The sequence below is a fragment of the Somniosus microcephalus genome, chromosome 14 (genome assembly GCF_052327205.1).
Source record: "Somniosus microcephalus isolate GS21.2 chromosome 14, FLI_Smic_1.0, whole genome shotgun sequence".
NCBI classification, from domain to species: Eukaryota; Metazoa; Chordata; class Chondrichthyes; order Squaliformes; family Somniosidae; genus Somniosus; species Somniosus microcephalus.
Window position 1 is genome coordinate 89,944,491 of NC_141000.1, and position 22,028 is coordinate 89,966,518.

Sequence of the window (22,028 nt, forward strand, 5' to 3'; positions counted from 1 at the left end):
GTAGAGGGTGCTGCATGGTTTTGAATTTCTAATTAACGCAAGTTCCAGTGCAAAAGCCCGTCGAAAGTCTGTGGCTAAGTTTAAGTGTAATGAACAGCTCCCACCATTCGTTCGCCGCAGAACACAAAATCCGAGCCAAAGTCTCCTAACAGTCAAAATCTGCAACCATGTGTAAACTAAAAATTCGGGGCTAGAAATTACTGCAATGGTGCCCCTCGCAGCAAATGACATTAATTGGACTTTTTACATAAGAACATAAGAAATAGGAGCAGGAGTAGGCCAATCAGCCCCTCGAGCCTGCTCCGCCATTCAATAAGATCATGGCTGATCTGATCCTAACCTCAAATCTACTATCACTCTCCATCCCACCCGAACCCATGTGATCTCCCGGGAGAGGCGAAAAACCAGATAAAAAACCCAATGGCAATTTGGGAGAAAAAAATCTGGGAAATTCCTCTCCGACCCATCTAGGCAATCGAAACTTGTCCAGGAGATCACTCTGTCCCTGTATTTTCTACAGAACTTACCTTCTGTAAAGGCGATCTCCACTCCAGCCAGGAACAGGAATAAAACCATCTCCTGAAATCTAACACAGAATTAGAACACAAGAAGTAGGAGCAGAACTAGGCTACACGGCCCCTGGGCCCGCTCCATTACCCACAGGGCCATGACCATTCCGAACCTAGACTCATGTCCAATTTCCTGCCCGCTCCCCGTAACCCTTAATTCCCTTTACTTCTAGGAAACTATCTATTTCTGCTTTAAATTTATTTAATGATGTAGCTTCCACAGCTTTCTGGGGCAGCAAATTCCACAAACCTACCACCCTCTGAGTGAAGAAGTTCCTCCTCATCTCAGTTTTGAAAGAGCAGCCCCTTATTCTAAGATTATGCCCCCTAGTTCTAGTTTCACCCATCATTGGGACCCCATCCTCACCGCATCCACCCGATCAAGCCCGTTCACAATCTTATATGTTTCAATAAGATCGCCTCTCATTCTTCTGAACTCCAATGAGTAGAGTCCCAATCTACTCAACCTCTCCTCATATGTCCATCCCCTCATCCCCGGGATTAACCGAGTGAACCTTCTTTGTACTGACTCGAGAGCAAGTATGTCCTTTCTTAAGTATGGACACCAAAACTGTATGCAGCATTCCAGGTGCGGTCTCACCAATACCTTGTACAACTGCAGCAATACCTCCCTGTTTTTATATTCTATCCCCCTAGCAATAAAAGCCAACATTCCATTGGCCTTCTTGATCACTTGCTGCACCTGCATACTAACTTTTTGAGTTTCATGCACCAAGACCCCCAGATCCCTTTGTACTACAGTACTTTCCAGTTTCTTGCCATTAAGATAATAACTTGCTCTATGATTTTTCCTGCCAAAGTGCATAACCTCACACTTTCCAGTATTGTATTCCATCTGCCAAATCTCCGCCCACTTACTTAGCCTGCCTATGTCCCTTTGCAGGTTTTTTATGTCCTCCTCACTCACTGCTTTCCCTCCCATCTTTGCATCATCTGCAAACTTTGATATGTTACACTCGGTCCCCTCCTCCAAATCATTAATATAGATTGTAAAGAGTTGGGGACCCAGCACTGACCCCTGCGGAACACCACTCGTTACTGATTGCCAGTCTGAGAACGAACCATTTATCCCAACTCTCTGCTTTCTGTTAGAGAGCCAATCCTCCACCCACGCCAGAATATTACCCCCAATCCCGTGATTTTTTATCTTGAGCAATAATCTTGTGTGGCACCTTGTCAAATGCCTTTTGGAAGTCTAAATACACTACGTCCACTGGTTCCCCTTTATCCACCCTGTATGTTACTTCCTCAAAGAACTCAAGCAAATTTGTCAAACATGACTTCCCCTTCATGAAACCATGCTGAGTTTGACATTTGTTTATCCAAATGTCCCGTTACTGTCTCCTTAATAATGGACTCTAACATTTTACCAACCACAGATGTTAGGCTAACAGATCTATAGTTTCCAGCCTTCTGCCTACCACCCTTTTTAAATAAGGGTGTTACATTAGCAGTTTTCCAATCTGCCGGGACCTTTCGAGTCCAGGGAGTTTTGGAAAATTATTACCAATGCATCCACAATCCCTAACGCCACTTCCCTCAAGACCCTAGGATGTAAGCCATCAGGTCCAGGGGATTTATCCGCCTTGAGTCCCATTATTTTACCAAGTACCACTTCCTTAGTGATTTTAATCGTATTTAGCTCCTCCCCCCCTCGAGCCCCCTGTTTGTCCAGTGTTGGGATATTCTTGGTGTCCTCTACCGTAAAGACTGATACAAAATATTTGTTCAGCGTTTTTGCCATCTCCATGTTTCCCACCATTAATTTCCCGGTCTCATCCTCCAAGGGACCAACATTTACTTTAGCCACCCTTTTTCTTTTTATAGAACTATAGAAACTTTTGCTATCTGTTTTTATATTTTTTGCTAATTTACCTGACCCATCAGATCGCATTATATTTGCGCCGCAAACTGCTGAAACGTTGAAGCCATAATGGCACAGCGACGTCAATGAAGCATCAGGGAGTGCACGAGCATCGTTCCTGATTGGTCTACCTCCTTAACCAAGGAAAACCTCCTTAACCAATGAAAGAAAAGGATGAGAAATAAACAGCGAACGGCAGAGAAGGAAATAGGGTGAAAGAGAGTCAAATTAGAGAGAGAGAGAGAGAGAGAGAGAGAGTGGATTAAGAGAGAAAGAGACAGAAATCAAAAGTTAAAAAATTAGAACGAACAAGCAGAAGAGGATACTGTAACCAAGTTATGTTTGGGAATTCTTGTATTGGTCCTTGAGAAGTTAATGAGTGAATGGCAGGGTAGGTGTGCGAAATGTAAAAACATTCTTGACTCATGAAATATGTAACCAGTGGCCCTGTCCATCATGATCAGGAACAGTGGAATTGCTTTCATAGGAACATCGGAATTGTTTGATGAAGAGAGACCAGGGTCTATCTAGTTCATTTTCCACCATCCTGGGAACCATAGGTCCGAAATCACCTTTTTCCTCCCAAACATGCTACACTCAACACATTCAAATTACTCGTATATTGTATCCAAATTATTTTCTGAATTTGCATTTTTGAGTGTCGAAACAGCTTTGCATCGTGAAAATGATTGCCTTCCGACACTAACAGGTAGATGGATGGTAATACTGCCAAGGCACAAAAACATTTAAAAACCTATTGGAAAAATGTACTACCTGTTGGAGGGAGATACCACAGTTTCTGTGTTCCCTTTCTGGGCGAGTGTCAGGTCAGGACCAAAAATCATGTCATTAACTAGGACTAAAATATCAGCCCTAAATGGCTGCGGTGAGATTAATTTGCATTAACGGCATAAATCCAGCAATTTCATGACATGCAATTAATTTCAATGGGAGGGGGGCTCATGGAGAGAATAAAATTTATTTGGTTTTATCGAGACTAACAGCGGAGCGGTGCAAATCATCCAACAATTTGTGGAGAATCGGAACTCATGGCATAAGCTCCTCTTCGCCATAAATTGCTGGATTTTTTACAAACTAATAATGCCAAACGCTGTTAATTCACCATTATTTTTCCAGCAATTTCTAGCCCTACATGTTAACTACAGTATGTTACAACAGAATGAACACCCCTGTTCACTCATTTCCTCTGAAGAGTGGCAAGTATCCTACAGTTGGCCCTTTATGTACAGGCTAAAACTAATAGATGTATTTAAAAGTAAGACAGCACGTAGAAGCAGAGAGTGCTACAGCAAGTTACAGACGGTAAAATACTTAGAAAATAATAAAGATAAAGTCAGTTCATGATGGGTTAAAGTATGTTCTTTGGAACATATTTCTTACACAGTCTAATAATCTGCAAGACTTTTGGATGAAAAGTTAGTACACTTCCCAATGTGATGTTGGTACATGGATCATTGAAATTCCTGCTGACCGCATAGCTCCCAGCTTCAGATGTGAACCAAACTAAAATTCAGCAACTGCTCTTTGTGGGACCTTGCTGTGTTTAAATTGGCTGCTGCATTTCCCTACATTACAATCGTGACTACACTTCAAAAAATAGTACTTCATTGGCTGTGAAGTGTTGGGGACATCCTAAGGTGGTGAAAGGTACTACAGAAATCCAAGTTCTTTCTTTCTAAAATAAAACCATCAACAAGTCTGCCAAAGGTGACAACTTAATTTTACAAAATAGCCAAAAAGTTGAAATCAACAAAAAATAAACAAATGTGTAAAATTTTCTCCATGTGTTAATTGTAGCAAAATCATGAACGCATTTGTGATTTCACTACAAATGGCAAAGTAAATTTTATCCACCCAATACCTAGATGTGCCCATGGAGAAAAAAGGATATGCACAAATATTACTTCGTACGAGACAAGTACCTGGTCCATCATTCCATGCCATTAGTTCTGTTAAATTTCTTTTATTAATCCACCTCCAGTACTTTGGGTATTGCAGCTTTAGCTATTACCCTTAGATTCTGCATACAATACATTGCTATTGTAGGAATGGCTAGATTCCTAACTAAAGGACTGAGGTCGAGTCAGTCTATCAAACAAACGATGTTTAATACTAATTAACAGAGTTTAAAACGAAAACACAGGAGAACTACATTACAGGTCTGTACTCTTTGCTGGCTCCACGAGGACTGGCTAGGGCGACTCCCCAGCCTGACGTCATCACGTTTTCCCGCCGCTGGAGGATCATGTGATCAACGTGATGACGTCATCGCGTTTGGTCTCATTCTTAAAGGGACCGCGCTATGTACATGCAATGATATGAACAAAGATACAGATTCATTCTGTAGCTAATAATTTGTTAAAGATAATTATGTACATTAGATCAGAGTCCCCTGGTGGCTCCACCACATGCGCCCCCCCAGAATTGTCTTTAACAGTAAAAGTCAATCAACTAGGAAGTCTGACAAGCCTGTCAGAGCGACTCCTGTATTCTTGGAGTGGATGTTTTTGAACAGCGGGCGGGCTGGCGTGGATGCAACGGGAGGTCGACCACGTCGTGGTGGCTGTGCGGTCTCTACTGGCCGGTCGATGTCCAGGTGTGCCGGTTTGAGACGGTCAATGGATATGTGGTCGGGTTTACCACCGATGTCTACAGATAAACTCTTGTCGCCTGTCTCCAGTACGCGAAAAGGGCCTGTGTAAAGGGCCTTGAGCGGATCCCTATGGGCATCATGACGAATGAATACAAATTCAGCATTCTTTAGCTCCGCTGGTATGTGTGAAGATGGAAAGCCATGATGCGAAGTTGGGATAGGCGCAAAAGCCTTGGCTGTTTCCCGGTGGCTGCTGAGTTGGTCGGCTGCGGACCACGGCTCAGTTGGAAGCGGCAGGAAATCTCCCGGTACGCGGAGTGGCTGGCCGTACACGAGCTCCGCGGCGGACGATTGCAGGCCCTCTTTGGGTGCCGTGCGGAGACCAAACATGACCCATGGAAGCTTATCCACCCATCCGGCGCCTTGGAGGCTGGCCCTCAGCGATGCCTTTAACGATCTGTGGAAACGTTCGCACAAACCGTTTGCTTGCAGGTGATAGGCCGTGGTGCGGTGAAGCTTGGTGCCGAGACCCTGGGCCACAGCGTTCCAGAGCTTGGAAGAGAACTGTGGACCATGGTCTGAAGAAATGTCCGCCGGAACGCCGAAACGTGCGACCCACGAGGAGAGGAATGCTCTGGCGACATCAGCGGACGTAGTAGACGCCAGAGGAACTGCCTCTGGCCATCTAGTAGTACGATCGACCATGGTGAGGATGTGTGTGAACCCCTGTGACGGTGGAAGCGGCCCGACGAGATCCACGTTGACATGGTCGAATCGACGTTCTGGTACTGCAAACGTGGCCAATGGGGCCTTAACGTGACGTTGCACCTTAGACGTTTGACAGACGACGCAGGTGTTAGCCCAGTCGCGGATATCCTTACGCATTCCTCTCCAGACGAACTTAGCCGACATTAATTTTTGAGATGCCTTCACGCCAGGATGTGAAAGCCCATGTATGGCGTCGAAAACTTTGCGGCGCCAGGAACGATCGGGCGGGGATCTCCCATGGAGACATCGCAGAGTAACGAGGTGCCTGCAGCGTGGAATTGCACATCGGCCGGTTGGAGGCTAGAGGTGTCGGTGCGATACGCCTGTGTTTCAGGGTCGGATGCCTGATCGGTAGCCATGAGGACATAATCGATGCCCAGCTGGACCGCCCGTACGGTCGCACGAGAAAGGCAATCAGCTACCAAGTTGTCCTTGCCAGCTACGTGTTGGACGTCTGTCGTGAATTCTGAAATGAAAGTTAGCTGTCGCTGCTGTCGAGCCGACCACGGTTCGGCGGTCTTGGCCATGGCGAAGGTCAGTGGTTTGTGATCTACAAACACAGTGAAGGGACGTCCTTCTAACAAAAAACGGAAATGGCGGATAGCCAGGAACAGCGCCAGCAACTCCCGGTCGAAAGTGCTGTATTTGCGTTCGTTGCACCGGAGTTGGCGGCTGAAAAATGCCAGTGGTTGCCACATCCCGTTGACCCACTGTTCCTGCACAGCGCCTATGGCATAGTCGGAAGCGTCAGTGGTAAGGGCGATGCTGGCACCTGGCAGAGGGTGCGCCAACATAGTTGCATTGGCTAGAGCGGTTTTTGTGTTGTCGAAAGCGTTGTCCATTTCGCCCATCCAGGCTATTGTATCCTTTCCGGCCTTGCCTTTGAGGGCCTCGTAGAGAGGCTGCATGAGTCGTGCTGCCTTGGGCACAAAGCGGTGGTAGAAATTCACCATGCCCAGGAATTCTTGAAGAGCCTTGGTGGACTACGGCCTTGGGAATGCCGTAATTGCTTCGACCTTTGACTGCAGCGGAAATGCGCCCTCCGAAGTAATGCGGTGGCCCAAGAAGTCAATCTGTTGTAGGCCGAACTGACACTTGGCCGGGTTGATTATGAGGCCATGTTGGCTGAGGCGCCGAAAGAGGGTGCGGAGATGGCAGACGTGTTCCTCTTTGGTAGAGCTGGCTATCAGGATGTCGTCAAGGTAGACAAATAAAAACGGAAGATCCCGCAGGACCGAGTCCATTAGTCGTTGAAAAGCCTGTGCGGCGTTCTTGAGCCCAAATGGCATCCGTAGAAACTCAAACAGTCCAAAGGGAGTGATGACAGCCGTTTTCTGGACGTCCTGCGGGTGTACGGGAACTTGGTGGTAGCCACGGACGAGGTTGGCCTTGGAGAAGATTGAGTTTCCCACCAAATGGGCGGAGAAATTCTGTATGTGCGGGATCGGGTACCGATCGGGAGTAGTGGCGTCATTAAGGCGTCGGTAGTCCCCGCATGGCCGCCATCCACCGCCTGGCTTCGGGACGATGTGGAGAGGCGAGGACCAGGGACTATTCGACCGGCGAATAATCCCCAGCCGTTCCATCGTGGCAAACTCTGCCTTTGCAGCCGCGAGCTTGCCGGGTTCCAGGCACGGAGCTCGTGCGTAAACCGGAGAGCCAGTCGTAGTAATGTGGTGTTCGACACCATGCTTAGTGGCCGAGGAGGAGAAAGTGGGCTTGGTCAGCTCCGGGAATTCACCTAATAGGCGAGTGAACTTGTCCGGCGAGGACAACGCGCAGGAGACAGTGTGCGACGTTGTGGAGCTACGGAAGCAAGGGATGGAGTGGAAGGTAGCCGCGTTAACCAATCGACGATTTCTTACATCCACCAAGAGGCTGTTGGCGCACAAGAAATCCGCGCTGAGGATGGCTTGCGAAACTTTGGCTGTAATAAATTCCCACTGAAACCGTTGCCCGCCGAAGCACACCTGGACCCGCCGTTTGCCAAAGGTACGAATGGCCCCACCATTAGCTGCCTCGAGGGAGAGGCCATGCCTCCCAGACTGAATATAGAGTGCTGAGGCAGGAAGGATGCGACACTACGCCCCGGTGTCGCATAAAAAGCGCCGGCCCGAGAGGGAATCTGTAATGTAGAGGAGCTTCCCGGAATTTCCAATCGCCATCGCGGCCGCGGAACGTCCCGCAGACTCGGTCCTCCTTTTCTGGAGTTGCTGCTGGTGTTGATGTCGGTTCTTTTTTAGGCGCGAAACTGCAGGGAGGGCAGCAGCCTCTGGCTTTCGCGCCGAAATGGGCGTGGTAAAAGCACAAGCCAGGGGATGGTGGCGTCGGGGCGGCGTTCGCGGGGTAGGGGTGCCTCGTGGCGGCGGATTGTTGCGTGACCGCATAAATCGCATCTGCTTCTGCAGCAAGTGCTGCGCAATCTGTGGTTTCCAATCTGGCGAGGGCAGCCTGAACCTGCTCGGGTAGTTGACTCAGGAATAACTCCCAAAAGAGGAAACATTGTGGTTCTGAGCCAAGGAGCGTGAGCATCTGGCTCATTAACTCAGATGGCTTGGAATCGCCAAGCCCGGGCAAAGCGAGTAGCCGGCGGGCACGCTCCGCCTTCGTGAGCCCGAAGACCTGTATTAACCGCACTTTAAGAGTATTATACTTGCTGTCGACCGGGGGGTTTTCGAGCAGGCTGATGATCCGTGAGGCCGTGGAGCTGTCGAGTGCGGAGACCCCGTAAAAGGTAACGGGTCTGATCCGCGACGATGTTTCGCAGTTCGAATTGAGCTTCTGCTTGTACGAACCAGGAGGCCGCCTGTTGTTCCCAAAACTGTGGGAGCTTCAAAGCCACGGAGTTCGCTTCCATGTTTCGTTGCGCTTCGCTTCTTCCGCGAAAATTGTTCACGAAAATTCGGGGTCACCACTGTCGGAATGGCTAGATTCCTAACTAAAGGACTGAGGTCCAGTCAGTCTATCAAACAAACGATGTTTAATACTAATTAACAGAGTTTAAAACGAAAACACAGGAGAACTACATTACAGGTCTGTACTCTTTGCTGGCTCCACGAGGACTGGCTAGGGCGGCTCCCCAGCCTGACGTCATCACGTTTTCCCGCCGCTGGAGGATCACGTGATCAACGTGATGACGTCATTGCGTTTGGTCTCATTCTTAAAGGGACCGCGCTATGTACATGCAATGATATGAACAAAGATACAGATTAATTCTGTAGCTAATAATTTGTTAAAGATAATTATGTACATTAGATCAGATTCCCCTGGTGGCTCTGCCACACTATAATACATAATTTAAGTCTTTTAAATAATCAATTGTTTCTTTTAGTAAAATTAAACTAGTCCTCTTCAATGACAAAAAATTTCCAAAGCTTTATTGCCACATCGATAAATATAAACTATGGAAAACATTTTTCTTTTTACACCTGCAGATGTATCTTCCCTAAATTCATCCTTGGGGTCAGAATCACAGCTAACCAGTGCAGTCTTGTAACAGATTTGTTAAGCATAAGAAGTGTCTCACCTCCTGACTCCCCAAAGCTTTTCCACCATCTACAAGACACAAGTTCGAAGTGTGATGGAATACTCTCCACTTACCTGGATGAGTGCAGCTCCAACAACACTCAAGAAGCTCGATAACATCCATAACAAAGCAGCCTGCTTGATTGGCACCCCATAAACACTTACTCCCTCCACCACTGGCGTACCGTGGCTGCAGTGTGTACCATCTACGAGATGCACTGCAGCAACTCACCAAGGTTTCTTCGGCAGCACCTCCCAAACTCATGACCTCTTCCACCTAGAGTGACAAGTGCATGGGAACACCACCACCTCCAAGTTCCCCTCCAAATCACACACCATCCTGGCTTAGAAGTATATCGCCGATCCTTCATCGTCGCTGGATCAAAATCCTGGAACTCCCTACCTAACAGCACTGTGGGAGTACCTTCACCACATGGACTGCAGCAGTTCAAGGCAGCAGCTCACCATCACCTTCTCGAGGGCAATTAGGGATGGGCAATAAATGCTGGCCTTGCCAGCGACGCCCACATCCCATAAACGAATAAAAAGAAAGTCTGGTGTGCCTGAATAGGTACAGAAACAGAGTGCTTGTAGGGAACACAACTTTAAGTGTACAATTGGGTGGCACAACGCAATCTCTCTCGTGGAGGCATTCTCCACATTGCACTGCAGGTAAAAGGGATATGTCTCCCACTGTGCAGTCACTTCATCTCTTCCCACCACCACCCGAGAATGAACTTAGCCGCATATGTCAGAAGCAAGATATACTTACAAGCTACAAGCACTGTGCAGTGTGGGTTTCAGCCAAGTGCACAAGGTATGTTTTGCAACATCATAGGGCCTAGCTGGCACAGATGTTATCTCTGGTCAACAACTTGTATTTATAAGAATTACTTTACTATTTTAAAATATTTTATTGCATATATACATGGAATATCTGTATACTTGTCAAGGTTAAAAGTTAAGTAGTGAAGGCAACTGCACTGAATTTCAGTCAATGCAAAATCAAGTTTTTTTTTGTTTTACTTACCATGAAGGCTTTCCACATTGTTTGACACAAAGATTTTTGTATTTACCACTGCTTTGTCCTGCTTTTTAGATAAAAGCAGCAGTTCCAACTTGGCAGTACACCGTAAATGTTTACGTTCGGAGTACATCATAGATATATCTGCATTATATGTCCCTTTTATTAAGGATCATTCCTTCACTGAAATATTAATCTACCACATGGTCCAAATATTACCATTTTAGAAATGGATAAAATGTAAGTATAACCTTTCAGAAGAACTTTACAACTGCATTCATTCTCAGTAATGCAATAGCACTATTCTACTGAGAAAATTTAAATTACAAAAGCAAATGTATGAAACCGTCTTTAGTTTACCACCATGGCTATTTGCACAGGGAGGAATAGCTGAAAACCAATCTCACTTGAATAAAATGCATGAAGAAAAACAAAAAATAAAAGATACGAACAGTGTGATTTTAAGACCTTGTTTCATTTGATTTGATCTGAATTTTGTATGAGCTGAATCCTGTTGTAATATAGGTATTAAGACAAGTGTGACATTAAAATAGGAACAGCTTTCTGGTTAAAGTGACAGACTTCAAGAGATTACTGGAAACTATGCAACCAAACACAGTTGGAGGATTTCTACTGATGTAAACATGATTCTTTCCCCCTCCAAGTGCATTATGTTTGTGGACTCAGCGATCTGAGATATGCATTTCACAATCTGCCTGTGCTACAAGACTTGTACTTAGAAGGCCAATAGAAATAACACCATTGTTTAATTGAGAGACTGCAGTGTAAATAGAGTTTTGTTATATTTGTGTTTAATTTAAGCTGATTCTACTTTTGTTCATTTTTAATTGCACCCAAAGTGTTGCTGTTAGAAACTTCAAGTGCTCTTTAGGATATCTGAGCATTTTTCTTCCTTCCTCAAAGATCTGCCAAGAATGTTCCTTTGTGTTAACTTCTATATCAACCACAATTTATGGATTGCCCTCATCACTTCCTTCCCCACCCCAACCTGATACAGGGCAACGTTTGAAGAAAGATTTGATTTTTTTTTCTTTGAAAAGAACAGAATACAGGTTACAGCTCTGAAGAAAAGCAGAACAGATATACCCTAATAGCTAAAAGAAAACTCAGTATATGATTTACAACTTCTGACAGCAAAAACTTTTAACACAAAATTGATAATTGGATGTATAGGTCAAACCTCGACATAACAAGCTCCATTATTACAAACCTCTTCAGTGCAATAATCTTGATCCCTGCCATAGCTCTGCAGTCAATAGAAGAGTTCAATAAAGGTGAACCCCTAACGAGAAGTATTCTGCAACACCCAATGAGTCTGCAGTAAGGGGGTTTACTCTAGATGGAGTTGTGCATCAAAAAGCATTGCATTTTTCTTACCCAAACAATGGAAATGGGAATTGATGTGATGAAGATGAAGCTTTTCCAAAATCCTTCTCACTTGATCACGACCTATAAAGAAACAGATATTACTATGGAATGAATCATTCAACAGAACGTGCAAGATGAATAATGTGGTCTCGTGTTATAATGAGATCTACATGCCTATACAGTACTACTGTCGCAACAACTGTGATATACATCACTGCAAATATTTAAGCTCCACACATGCGATCTAGTCAAAGGTTTTTAAAACCCAAACTTCCCATCCCACCCTACTTTATCGCCTCATCTCCCCACAACAAGCACAATGCATCACACAGCCTTCTTCAATTGGTAGGCGGAGCAACCTGAAACACAGACTTACCATGACACTGATAATGCATCCATCGTACGCAATCTGCCAACAGAAGGTTGTGTGATCAAATTATGTGAAATGTTCTTTCCATTAGCCCATACAAACAATAACAAAACTTGATAGTAACAGTATCAAACAAGCTCAAGTGGCATAAAGGCCTCAGACAGGACCCCAAATGCCGTGGTATTTGAAGTGAGATGCCCTATTTAAATTCTTACGTTCTACATAGAAGTTACAGCATGGAAACAGACATTCAGCCCAACCAATCCATGTTAGCAAATTGTTCTGATCATGTTTGCCCACCCCATTCCCATATTCCTTCAACCCCTATCCAATCTAATATTAAATGTTGACACAGCTTCTGCCTCGACCACTAACCCTGGAAGTTAATTCCACAGCCTCACAACTTTCCTGCCCTCTGTTCTAAAGCTCTTGCATTTAATCTTGTATCTATTGCCCCTCAGCTACTAGCAACAGTCTGCTTCTATCTACCCTGTTCCATCCTGTCATAATTTTAAACATTCTATTATATTGCCCCATAATCTGTGTCCTCCTAACAAAAAGATACCTAATTTTTCAAGTCTTTCTTCCTTCCCCAACACCCCCACCCCTCCTGAAGGTGTTCATACCTGTAAACCTCAACAGAGAGTTTAAAGGCTATTCACTTAGAGGTATGACAGCCCAACCTGGTCCTATCCCCACCCATCTACACACAAGCACTCCCTGCAATGGTCATTGGATAGCAATCAGGAGCAGGAAACCTGGCCCATTTCTCCCTTCCTAGCCCAGAGAAGCTGATGCCAATTCTCCTACCTCACTTGCTCCCCCAGCTCAGATGAGCTAACAGACCTGGAACATTAGATAAACTTGCCAAACCAAAGAGATAGTTTAAGTTTTAATTTGATTGTTGCTGCAGGTTGTCTGAAATTCTGTCTATTGGACTAAAATTTTGTCAAACTGCATCCATACAGGAAATATTTACAGTGGGTGGTTACCCCACATGGAGATAGACAGAGTTGAGCAAAGTCTATGCAGTAGAGTGCGCACACAATTCGCCAAATCAAAAATCCTTACTATACAGATATTAATCAGTAAAGTGAAGCCCCGTTATAAGGACACCCTTTAGTCCCTCCCAAGAAAATGTTTCTTAAAAGTAACATGTCTCCAAACATCAATGGCTTTTCTACTTGTCCATACACCATCACCTCCAGAATCCCCCAGTGATCTATCCTTGACTCTCACCTTTTCCTCATCTATGTGCTGCCATCATCTGCAGGCATGGGGTAACATCCATACATAGACTGATGTCCGCAAGCTCTACCACTCTAACAACTCTCGACCATACGTCCACCCCCATGTTGTCAAGAGTGCTTGTCCAATATCAAGTCACAAACAAGTTAAAACTTCCTCCAATTAAACATCAGGAAGACCAAACCCACCGTTTCCACCCCACTTCAGAACCTCTGCTCCCATGCCACGATTTCCCAGGCCGATCACTCAGGCTAAACCAGAGCATGCAAAACCTTTGTATTCTGCATACTGTTCGATCTAAAACTGAACTGCAAATCCCACACCCCATCCTTCGCCAAGACAACTCATTTCCACCTCCGCAACATTGCTTGCCTGTGCCCCTTTCAGCCCTTCTGCCACCAAAACTTTTATTCATATCTTCATACCATCCATAGACCCGATTTCTCCACCGTCTCTTTGCTAACCTCCCATCTTCCACCCTTCATCAGCTCAAAACTTATCCAAAACTGAGCAGCCCATATCATGTCCCACATAATGTCCTGCTCGCCCATCTCGCCTGTCCTCACTCACTCATAGGCTGCTTGTCTTTCAACACATTAAATGGAAAATACTCCTCGTCTTCGAATTCTTCAATGGTCTTGCCCCACCTTATCTCTACAACCTCCGCCAGGTCTGCTAACTCTGGCCTTTTGTGCACCCTTCCCCTCCTTTTGCTCCATGATTGGTGACAGGGCCTTCAGTTACCCAAGCTCTATTCTCTGGAACTCACTCCCAAATCAGGAAATAGTTGAGGCTTGTAATAAGGGAACATCTATAATTATGGGGGATTTTAACTATCATATTAATTGGACAAATCAAATTGGGCAGGGCTGCCGTGAGGATGAGTTCATTGAGTGTATTAGGGATGGGTTTCTTGAGCAGTATGTAACTGAACCGACCAGGGGGCAAGCAACCTTAGATCTGGTCCTGTGTAACGAGACAGGATTAATTAAAAATGTCCTAGTAAAGGATCCCCTTGGAATGAGTGACCATAACATGGTTGAATTCCATATTCAATTAGAGGGTGAGAAGGTTGGATCTCAAACAAGCGTGCTAAGCTTGAATAAAGGAGACTATGAAGGTATGAGAGCGGAATTGAGTAGAATGGACTGGGAAAATAGATTAAAGGGTAAGACGATACATGATCAGTGGTGTACATTTAAGGAGTTATTTTACAACTTCCAAAAAGTATATATTCCACTGAGAAGAAAAGGGTGTAAAAGAAAAGACAGCCATCCGTGGCTAAGTAAAGAAATTAAGGATAGTATTCGACTAAAAACAAGGGCATATAAGGTAGCTAAATCTAGTGGGAGGATAGAGGATTGGGAAAACTTTAAAAGACAGCAAAAAATAACAAAAAGATTGATTAAGGAAGGGAAGATAGATTATGAAAGTAAATTAGCAAAAAATATAAAAACAGATAGTAAGAGTTTTTATAGTTATATAAAAAGAAAAAGGGTGGCTAAAGTAAATGTTGGTCCCTTAGAGGATGAGACCGGGAAATTAATGGTGGGAAATATGGAGATGGCAAAAACACTGAATTAATATTTTACATCAGTCTTTACAGTAGAAGACACTAAGAATATCCCAACACTGGACAAACAGGGGGCTAAAGGGGGGGGGAGGAGCTAAACACGATCAAAATCACTAAGGAAGTGGTACTCGGTAAAATAATGGGACTCAAGGCGGATAAATCTCCTGGACCTGATGGCTTACATCCTAGGGTCTTGAGGGAAGTGGCGGTAGGGATTGTGGATGCATTGGTAATAATTTTCCAAAACTCCCTGGACTCGGCAATGGTCCCGGCAGACTGGAAAACTGCTAATGTAACACCCTTATTTAAAAAGGGCAGTAGACAGAAGGCTGGAAACTATAGACCGGTTAGCCTAACATCTGTGGTAGGTAAAATTTTGGAGTCCATTATTAAGGAGACAGTAACAGGACATTTGGATAATCATAATTTAATAGGACAAAGTCAGCATGGTTTTATGAAGGGGAAGTCATGTTTGACAAATTTGCTGGAGTTCTTTGAGGAAGTAACATATAGGGTGGATAAAGGGGAACCAGTGGACGTAGTGTATTTAGACTTCCAAAAGGCATTTGACAAGGTGCCACACAAGATTATTGCTTAAGATAAAAAATCACGGGATTGGGGGTAATATTCTGGCATGGATAGAGGATTGGCTATCTAACAGAAGGCAGAGAGTTGGGATAAATGGTTCATTCTCAGACTGGCAATCAGTAACTAGTGGTGTTCCGCAGGGGTCAGTGCTGGGTCCCCAACTCTTTACAATCTATATTAACGATTTGGAGGAGGGGACCGAGTGTAACATATCAAAGTTTGCAGATGATACTAAGATGGGGGGGAAAGTAGTGAGTGAGGAGGACATAAAAAAACCTTCAAGGGGACATAGACAGGCTAAGTAAGTGGGCAGAGATTTGGCAGATGGAATACAATACTGGAAAGTGTGAGGTTATGCACTTTGGCAGGAAAAATCATAGAGCAAGTTATTATCTTAATGGCAAGAAACTGGAAAGTACTGAATTACAAAGGGATCTGGGGTCCTGGTGCACGAAACTCAAAAGGTTAGTATGCAGGTGCAGCAAGTGATTAAGAAGGCCAATGGAATGTTGGCTTTCATTGCTAGGGGGATAGAATATAAAAATAGGGAGGTATTGCTTCAGTTGTACAAGGTATTGGTGAGACCGCACCTGGAATACTGCGTACAGTTTTGGTGTCCATACTTAAGAAAGGACATACTTGCTCTTGAGTCAGTACAAAGAAGGTTCACTCGGTTAATCCCGGGGATGAGGGGATGGACATATGAGGAGAGGTTGAGTAGATTGGGACTCTACTCATTGGAGTTCAGAAGAATGAGAGGCGATCTTATTGAAACATATAAGATTGTGAAGGGGTTGGATCGGGTGGATGCAGGGAAGATGTTCCCAATGATGGGTGAAACTAGAACTAGGGGGCATAGTCTTAGAATAAGGGGCTGCTCTTTCAAAACTGAGATGAGGAGGAACTACTTCACTCAGAGGGTGGTAGGTCCATGGAATATGCTGCCCCAAAAAACTGTAGAAGCTACATCATTACATAAATTTAAAACAGAAATAGACAGTTTCCTAGAAGTAAAGGGAATTAAGGGTTACGGGGAGCGGGCAGGAATTTGGACATGAGTCTAGGTTCGGATCGGTCATGGCCCCGTGGTTAGCGGAGCGGGCCCAGGGGCCGTGTAGCCTGATCCTGCTCCTATTTCGTGTGTCTAATTCTGTTAGATGCAGGAGATGGTTCTGTGATAGTGGATTGGCAGTTAGGATCAGATCAGCCATGATCTTATTGAATGGCGGAGCAGGCTCGAGGGGCCGATTGGCCTACTCCTGCTCCTATTTCTCATGTTCTTATGTAAACCATTCCAGTTATCTCTTTTACCTTTAACAGCTTGCTCAAAACTTCTCTTTTCAAACAAGCTTTCAGTCGCCACTTCTAACCTCTCCTTCCATGGCTTGGAATCTACTCCTTTACGCTGTAACGCTCCTTAGGACTCTTCGTACGTTAAGTGCAAGTTGTCATCTTTAGACTATAGGTGTACTGAATACAAGATGCTCCTGGGTCTTAAGACTTTAAATACACTGAGGATTTGGTTTAAAACATAATTTTAAAATTTAAAGGTTTTATTTTCCCGCCACAAAAAAATGTTATGAACATGCTTTTGCTTTGTATGATGTGGTACAGAATCACAGGAAGACCTTAGTTTCGATCCTTTATCTGTTCAGATTTAGCTGACCTCAGTCAGGATAATACTCGGGTGCTACAACTAACCTCAACTATTCCAGGTTAAGATGGGGTGAAGGAAGGAAGGATGGCAATTCCAAAGCCCCCTGCTGAAAATACATGTGTGAACATCAGTTAGACAGGATCAGTGAAGTCTCTGCCACCCACCACCCACCTCACCCCAGCCCCCATGGTTCAACAGCCTGGCAACATTAAATGCTAGGTTCACACATGAAAAGACCAATTGGGTAAAATATTGGAGGGCCATTAGCATCCATTAAACTACAATCAGTCTCTGAAGAGGTTGAATAATAGGAGAAATTTGGAGGAAGTAAACAAAACACCACAGCAATCACAAAAAACTTGTGCCGCACATTTCCTAGGGGCTTGCTATCATAACTTTGGCAAAGTTCAGCAGAAACTCTGCTCTAAAGTGCTCTGTTCTTAAGTATTTACAGTATCTGATTACGTTGGGTCTGAGTCGGACTCATACAAACACATAAGCACCTGGAGCAATGACAGTTCTAGTGAGTAATCAAATACCCAATTTACAGCATAGAAATACTTTTCAAAGCCACAATATATATGGGTTTCCAAATAGTACGTTTTTCTTGATCTGAGCCATTTAGAGGCACAAACTGGACCTAAATAATGTTTATTTATAAAAGAAAATAAGAGCTAAATTAATAGGAGACTACAAAATTCAGCAATATTACCTAACTATAATAGGTAAATTGATGAAAAAAGAAAACTGAACAAAAAAAAATTTAAAAAGTCAAAACTCCACCATTTCATAGCTATGGAAGCCTGTTCTGTCTCAACCATAATAATATGTACTTTTTTGAATAAGTTTAGCTTTGTTAACCCCATGGTTACTTAAAAAATGCTCGTTTCCCATCCCCCCACCCCCACCCCCAAAATGTACTTTTTCTATGTTCAAGTTTAGGTCAGGCTTATAACCACAGGGAGGTAACAACAGCTTTACTCCAGCTGAAAGATGGAAATGCTGCTAAGGAGCTTGCTTAGTGTTGTGATTATGTTGACAATGGAATGAATGCACACACAGAGCCTGGGTACGAAACTTTAAAAAAAAATCATTGTTGGTACGTGGGCATCTCTGGAATGGCCGGCATTTATTGCACATCCTTAGTTGGTGGTGGTAGGCCGCCTTCTTGAACCACTACAGTCCGTGTGGTACTATTTGGGTGACACATTTTTCCAATCCCCTAACAATAGATGACATCTAAATAGAAATAACGTGTTGTGTAGATAAAAGTACCTGTGTCATCAGGGTAACATTGAAGAGCACTAATACTACCCTATTAGTATCCCCATTTCCAGGCAGTTACAAAGCCCAGCTAGATATATCCGGAGTTAAAAAGGGACTGAATATCTAAATTGAAAATGGATGGGTTCATACAAGTCTGAATTCAAACCTAGTTACGAATTTCATTTTTCCCCCCCCACTGGTGCAAATATGTTGACATTTGTATCAGCACAAAATACATCAACCACGTTTGCGAATGCGCTATATGGCTCAAATTTAGTCTAATATTTACCTAGTTATTACAATCGTACAAAGCCGACACTATACCAATTTTACAAATAAATCCAGTGACTAATGCAGCAAGACTAATGCACTTTGTAAGTTTAGTTAAAATTAAAATCGTATCAGGTCTGTATTTAGGGCTACATAATTCCAGTCAGGAAATTCATTTGATATCAAGAGCAATCAAGGGTCTAATGAGAAAACGGCCCACTGAAGTGCCTACTTTTCAAGTTATTACTCAATTAAAGAACACTTAGAGACATGGTCCAACACATCAACAAGCTCAGAGTACAGCTGCTTTCAAAGAGAACTTAACACTGGTTAAGATTTTATGAAGTTTCATTAAAATCTGATGAAGCATTTTAACATTTAAGCGAATACTACCCTAGTCAATTCTAAAGACAACACCATAACAAATCCCTCCCCTTCTGTACATGCTCAAAAGAAAAGTGGGATAAAAACTTATGACAAAGTATTATGTATCATTACTGCTGGTGTCATACAGGGCACACAAACACATTTTAAAATTTAATCCATGTAAAATACAAGATTGCCCATTCTGAAACCCCATCAAAAGGCATTCAAAGATAATTTATTACCCAGTCATCATACTGATAAAGCACCATTATATTTTCAAATTTGTATTGTGATCAATAATGTTACCAAATTCAACTTTTTACCCATTACGCAGAAACAGATGTACCTGCAGTAGAGTATTCGTCCAATAAATACAAAACATGCGAGAAATGGGCCAGATACGTGCAGAAGTTGACACGTAATGTAGGGAAAATGCCCCGTAAATTGCTTGAATTGTGTTCTTAAATTGGAGTTTTAGCTTAAGAGTGGCCATACAATATGGAATCTGTAGTTAAATTGAAAGCTGTGAAATCGAAAACTCAAAAATAATTAAAATACTGGAAATGTTTATTCACACAGGTCCTTCCTTACAGGAGTGATTAAAGCAGCTCACATTGAGGGCTGCACTCAGGAAGAGCTTGTTAGTAGGATATAAATATGTCATGCCTTATCTGGTCCTGTGTAAGACCCTTTGTTAAAAGGAAGATTGAAAGTTGAGGGAGTTAAAAAGTAGAACTGGGTATACTTAGGTGTCATGCCTCATTAATTCTGACATATTCCAGAACCTTTATGTAACTGTTAGAAGTGATCGACAACAAAAGTGGTGAATCCTTCGTACATATTTGCCATCAGATTGGTCCATTGTATGGAAGGGGTTTTTTTCTTGAATTTTGGATATATTAAGAGGTACTTGGCAAGCCTCTTGGCAGATTTGATTTGTCTTATCTTCATTAGATGTAGTTTCTGTTTGTAATTTGAAGACTCTCTTTGTCTTCTTCTGCAGTAACCTTTACCTAGCAGATGTAAAAGGGTACTTATACATGTACAAAGTATTTCCAAAGACAGAGAGAATAATTCAAAGTGTATGGCTACACCAACCAGTTACAGGCAAAGAGAAGTGTGTCACTTAACAGTACAAGTGTATGAAATCAGGGAAGGCGAGCGTCAAGCTAGCAGATACTGTCACTCATACACAAGGTGGATTCAGTCAGAACCAAGGATCCAAGTGGAACAGATAATCTTGCCACGAAGGGGCTCATCAACTCAATGTTCCAGAAGTTATCACTGCTGTCCCATGGGTGAAAGAAGATCATCTTGACCACGCTACCCATAAGGACAAGGTCGTATAAACTCAAACTCTTTGCTAATCTATCCAGTAGACTGGTTAACCAATGCTGTTAACTTGTTACCTATCTAAGGAGATCTTACCAACTTGCTGTAGTCTCAGATACCAAGCTTCACTATAATTTGATAACCAACAATCCAGATATGTTGAATTACAGTGATATACTGAATTGTCTTTACAATCTCGGTTATGCATTTTGTTAAGTAACTCCATTGTCTATCAACTATGTTATTCAAGTTGCTAGGTAACCCTATCTCTAACCATTTATATCTATTTAATTTTAAGAAGTGATAATTGTGATTTTGTAGTTAATAATTGTTAGTACATTTACTTGTTTGACTTCTTCCTTGGCAGTTTGGCAAGAAAGAGTTAATTCATTCACTCAGTAAATTGTGGGTATTCCAATTAATGGTGGTAAGGTGAACTCAATCAGAACTGGGTGACATCAGGCAGTACGGTGAGCCAACTTCAGCACTATTCACTCCTAGACCTCAACTGGGCGGTTAACCCCAGACCATTCTTTAGTGAGGAGTTAAAGCGAGGTGTTAAGGGTTTATCTGGTTCTTTGGCATATACATGTCAGGATCCCAAAACCCAGTGTTCTTACGGTAAAATTTTCTATATAGTAATTTAATTCTGATGGTTCTGGTTTTCAAAAGGTATTTTTATCAATGTAATTGAAACAGGTTATTAAAAGCTTCACTGAAATTTTGGTTAGAAGTCATTTGTACTGTGGCTATACTATGGTCTGAAGATGATATAGCTGAAGATAACAATTTCGCAAATCTACATACAAAGAATAATGGATAGCTAGGGGTGATTATAAGACAGTTAACAAAGACACATTCAGATGACAAAAGCTGAGAATGAAGTTCAGAGAGTTTTGGAAAAATTAACTGAACCCAAAATTAGGTAATGGCCAGGATATGGCTTAAGGGATGCTATTTTGTAATGCAAACTTCATGGGTAGTTTTGGTCAGGTTTTGTATCATACAACAGCTGGCAGTACAGACAGTAACTGCTAGTGTGCTTTGTATCACTGATTGAAAGCATTCACACTGAAGAATTCATGACTGGACTGTCATTACTGCAAACATAACCAGAAACAACTCCCAATTGATTAGCAGGAATTAGATGGCCAGTATATATGCACTATTTTACAGCAGTTTATGATAGTTGTATGTATTTTTCTTTAAGCAATTCTATCATCCACAGCACGCTTTAATTATCTGTGTGGCAGTTTATTTTAAAGAAAAGAAAAAGTTACGTTTCTCCCAGGAATTTTATTTTAGCAAAAGCGGAGTTGGTGCTAACTACTCTGATCAAAGCGGCAGGAAGTCCCACCCTTGCAAAATGATGAGATCAGTCATTGGTTCTCAATATCTGTCACTCAATGTGTTCTCAGGTGTTCTTAAAAGGGGAAAAGAGAAAAAGATGAAAGTACACCATTTAGAATACATTACACTGGATTAACTAGCTGAAATAAAACAAATTAAATTGGAAATAGTTCTTTGAAGCAGGAGGGAAATTAGCTATGTTTTTCTCATCTTAATGCTTTGGTGAACATTGTG

At 43.0% G+C, this 22,028-nt stretch overlaps 1 protein-coding gene across 3 annotated transcripts in view; it reads right to left on the bottom strand.

The window, feature by feature from the left end:
- Nucleotides 1–22,028, bottom strand: part of bbx (BBX high mobility group box domain containing) — a 204,674-nt gene that overhangs the window by 156,067 nt on the left and 26,579 nt on the right. For all 3 annotated transcript variants that reach the window (XM_086006906.1, XM_086006908.1, XM_086006907.1), the window contains exon 2: nucleotides 11,784–11,855. The gene's annotated coding sequence lies outside the window, so the exon portion shown is untranslated. The remainder of the gene's footprint in view (nucleotides 1–11,783; nucleotides 11,856–22,028) is intronic.